Source organism: Enoplosus armatus, chromosome 1, assembly GCF_043641665.1.
Source record: "Enoplosus armatus isolate fEnoArm2 chromosome 1, fEnoArm2.hap1, whole genome shotgun sequence".
NCBI lineage: Eukaryota > Metazoa > Chordata > Actinopteri > Centrarchiformes > Enoplosidae > Enoplosus > Enoplosus armatus.
The window spans coordinates 31,369,337-31,374,336 of record NC_092180.1 but is presented as its reverse complement, the minus strand read 5'-3'; positions in this window follow the sequence as shown (position 1 = coordinate 31,374,336).

The following is a 5,000-nucleotide window of genomic DNA, read 5'->3' as shown; positions in this document are numbered from 1 at the left end:
TCAAAAGTTATTCACCAAAAAGTAAGTGAGCCCAGGCTCACTTTGGGTAAAACCCCCTAATCCTAACCCCTAACCCTAACCCTAACCCTAACCCTAACCCTAACCCTAACCCCACAGGGGGAGGCAAGCTCAAGGTTGGGCTTAGGCAACACATCTCACACTGGTTAAGGTCAGGGAAAGGGGCCAGGCTAGTGCGTCGTCACCTACCAATCCACCAAAATGCTCAAAAGTACAGTCAAATCAAATCCACTCCAAATTGCCTGAAACGTGCTCCTAACCACTTTCTGGGAACACCATTTAGTTAGGCATTTTTCACCTCCCTCCACACTTAGAGAATTTTCGCTACAAAATTCACTCCATTCATTCTCTATGGAGAATAGCACACACTTGTATCTCCGGACAGGAACGTCCTACAGACTCGTGGCTGCTACCGTTGGAACGGCAATAGTCCATATATGCTAGACGAATGAGGGTTGCAAGTCTCTAGCACCTTCCCTTCAAAAGTTATTCAACAAAAACCACTCGGGCAATCACAATCAATGACAAAACACACTTTGGCCAATATCTCCCGAACCGAACCTCGTACACTCTCCAAACCACCTTCCGTATACACTAATTACACCACGCTGAACACGTAGGAAGTGTCCCCAGCTCTCTACGACCTTCCCAAGCTGAGATACACAAAATCATGACCAAAGGAAGTGACGTATCTCCGCAACGGAAGCTCGTACAGACTCGGGGGTGCTACCGTTGGAAAGCTTGACCCAGAGTGTTTATTCAAAAGTGTTGGATTCAAGTCTCTACGACCTTGCGTTCAAAAGTTATTAAAGAAAAACGAACTGCACCGGGGTGCAATTTCGGTAAAACCTCCTAATCCTAACCCTAACCCTAACCCTAACCCTAACCCTAACCCTAACCCTAACCCCTAACCCTAACCCTAACCCTAACCCCTAACCCTAACCCTAACCCTAACCCTAACCCTAACCCCTAACCCTAACCCCCTAACCCTAACCCTAACCCTAACCCTAACCCTAACCCTAACCCTAACCCTAACCCTAACCCCTAACCCTAACCCTAACCCTAACCCTAACCCCTATTCCTAACCCTAACCCTAACCCTAACCCTAACCCTCCGTTCAAAAGTTATTCACCAAAAAGTAAGTGAGCCCAGGCTCACTTTGGGTAAAACCCCCTAATCCTAACCCCTAACCCTAACCCTAACCCTAACCCTAACCCTAACCCTAACCCCACAGGGGGAGGCAAGCTCAAGGTTGGGCTTAGGCAACACATCTCACACTGGTTAAGGTCAGGGAAAGGGGCCAGGCTAGTGCGTCGTCACCTACCAATCCACCAAAATGCTCAAAAGTACAGTCAAATCAAATCCACTCCAAATTGCCTGAAACGTGCTCCTAACCACTTTCTGGGAACACCATTTAGTTAGGCATTTTTCACCTCCCTCCACACTTAGAGAATTTTCGCTACAAAATTCACTCCATTCATTCTCTATGGAGAATAGCACACACTTGTATCTCCGGACAGGAACGTCCTACAGACTCGTGGCTGCTACCGTTGGAACGGCAATAGTCCATATATGCTAGACGAATGAGGGTTGCAAGTCTCTAGCACCTTCCCTTCAAAAGTTATTCAACAAAAACCACTCGGGCAATCACAATCAATGACAAAACACACTTTGGCCAATATCTCCCGAACCGAACCTCGTACACTCTCCAAACCACCTTCCGTATACACTAATTACACCACGCTGAACACGTAGGAAGTGTCCCCAGCTCTCTACGACCTTCCCAAGCTGAGATACACAAAATCATGACCAAAGGAAGTGACGTATCTCCGCAACGGAAGCTCGTACAGACTCGGGGGTGCTACCGTTGGAAAGCTTGACCCAGAGTGTTTATTCAAAAGTGTTGGATTCAAGTCTCTACGACCTTGCGTTCAAAAGTTATTAAAGAAAAACGAACTGCACCGGGGTGCAATTTCGGTAAAACCTCCTAATCCTAACCCTAACCCTAACCCTAACCCTAACCCTAACCCTAACCCCTAACCCTAACCCTAACCCTAACCCCTAACCCTAACCCTAACCCTAACCCTAACCCTAACCCCTAACCCTAACCCCCTAACCCTAACCCTAACCCTAACCCTAACCCTAACCCTAACCCTAACCCTAACCCTAACCCCTAACCCTAACCCTAACCCTAACCCTAACCCCTATTCCTAACCCTAACCCTAACCCTAACCCTAACCCTCCGTTCAAAAGTTATTCACCAAAAAGTAAGTGAGCCCAGGCTCACTTTGGGTAAAACCCCCTAATCCTAACCCCTAACCCTAACCCTAACCCTAACCCTAACCCTAACCCTAACCCCACAGGGGGAGGCAAGCTCAAGGTTGGGCTTAGGCAACACATCTCACACTGGTTAAGGTCAGGGAAAGGGGCCAGGCTAGTGCGTCGTCACCTACCAATCCACCAAAATGCTCAAAAGTACAGTCAAATCAAATCCACTCCAAATTGCCTGAAACGTGCTCCTAACCACTTTCTGGGAACACCATTTAGTTAGGCATTTTTCACCTCCCTCCACACTTAGAGAATTTTCGCTACAAAATTCACTCCATTCATTCTCTATGGAGAATAGCACACACTTGTATCTCCGGACAGGAACGTCCTACAGACTCGTGGCTGCTACCGTTGGAACGGCAATAGTCCATATATGCTAGACGAATGAGGGTTGCAAGTCTCTAGCACCTTCCCTTCAAAAGTTATTCAACAAAAACCACTCGGGCAATCACAATCAATGACAAAACACACTTTGGCCAATATCTCCCGAACCGAACCTCGTACACTCTCCAAACCACCTTCCGTATACACTAATTACACCACGCTGAACACGTAGGAAGTGTCCCCAGCTCTCTACGACCTTCCCAAGCTGAGATACACAAAATCATGACCAAAGGAAGTGACGTATCTCCGCAACGGAAGCTCGTACAGACTCGGGGGTGCTACCGTTGGAAAGCTTGACCCAGAGTGTTTATTCAAAAGTGTTGGATTCAAGTCTCTACGACCTTGCGTTCAAAAGTTATTAAAGAAAAACGAACTGCACCGGGGTGCAATTTCGGTAAAACCTCCTAATCCTAACCCTAACCCTAACCCTAACCCTAACCCTAACCCTAACCCTAACCCCTAACCCTAACCCTAACCCTAACCCCTAACCCTAACCCTAACCCTAACCCTAACCCTAACCCCTAACCCTAACCCCCTAACCCTAACCCTAACCCTAACCCTAACCCTAACCCTAACCCTAACCCTAACCCTAACCCCTAACCCTAACCCTAACCCTAACCCTAACCCCTATTCCTAACCCTAACCCTAACCCTAACCCTAACCCTCCGTTCAAAAGTTATTCACCAAAAAGTAAGTGAGCCCAGGCTCACTTTGGGTAAAACCCCCTAATCCTAACCCCTAACCCTAACCCTAACCCTAACCCTAACCCTAACCCTAACCCCACAGGGGGAGGCAAGCTCAAGGTTGGGCTTAGGCAACACATCTCACACTGGTTAAGGTCAGGGAAAGGGGCCAGGCTAGTGCGTCGTCACCTACCAATCCACCAAAATGCTCAAAAGTACAGTCAAATCAAATCCACTCCAAATTGCCTGAAACGTGCTCCTAACCACTTTCTGGGAACACCATTTAGTTAGGCATTTTTCACCTCCCTCCACACTTAGAGAATTTTCGCTACAAAATTCACTCCATTCATTCTCTATGGAGAATAGCACACACTTGTATCTCCGGACAGGAACGTCCTACAGACTCGTGGCTGCTACCGTTGGAACGGCAATAGTCCATATATGCTAGACGAATGAGGGTTGCAAGTCTCTAGCACCTTCCCTTCAAAAGTTATTCAACAAAAACCACTCGGGCAATCACAATCAATGACAAAACACACTTTGGCCAATATCTCCCGAACCGAACCTCGTACACTCTCCAAACCACCTTCCGTATACACTAATTACACCACGCTGAACACGTAGGAAGTGTCCCCAGCTCTCTACGACCTTCCCAAGCTGAGATACACAAAATCATGACCAAAGGAAGTGACGTATCTCCGCAACGGAAGCTCGTACAGACTCGGGGGTGCTACCGTTGGAAAGCTTGACCCAGAGTGTTTATTCAAAAGTGTTGGATTCAAGTCTCTACGACCTTGCGTTCAAAAGTTATTAAAGAAAAACGAACTGCACCGGGGTGCAATTTCGGTAAAACCTCCTAATCCTAACCCTAACCCTAACCCTAACCCTAACCCTAACCCACCAACCCAAACACCAACCCAAACACCAACCCAAACACTAACCCTCACCTCTCCTCTATCCTTACCCTAACCAACACAGGGGGAGGCAAGCTCAAGGTTGGGCTTAGGCAACACATCTCACACTGGTTAAGGTCAGGGAAAGGGGCCAGGCTAGTGCGTCGTCACCTACCAATCCACCAAAATGCTCAAAAGTACAGTCAAATCAAATCCACTCCAAATTGCCTGAAACGTGCTCCTAACCACTTTCTGGGAACACCATTTAGTTAGGCATTTTTCACCTCCCTCCACACTTAGGCATTTTTCGAACAAAATTCACTCCATTCATTCTCTATGGAGAATAGCACACACTTGTATCTCCGGACAGGAACGTCCTACAGACTCGTGGCTGCTACCGTTGGAACGGCAATAGTCCATATATGCTAGACGAATCAGGGTTGCAAGTCTCTAGCACCTTCCCTTCAAAAGTTATTCAACAAAAACCACTCGGCCAATCACAATCAATCACAAAACACACTTTGGCCAATATCTCCCGAACCGAACCTCGTACACTCTCCAAACCACCTTCCGTATACACTAATTACACCACGCTGAACACGTAGGAAGTGTCCCCAGCTCTCTACGACCTTCCCAAGCTGAGATACACAAAATCATGACCAAAGGAAGTGACGTATCTCCGCAACGGAAGCTC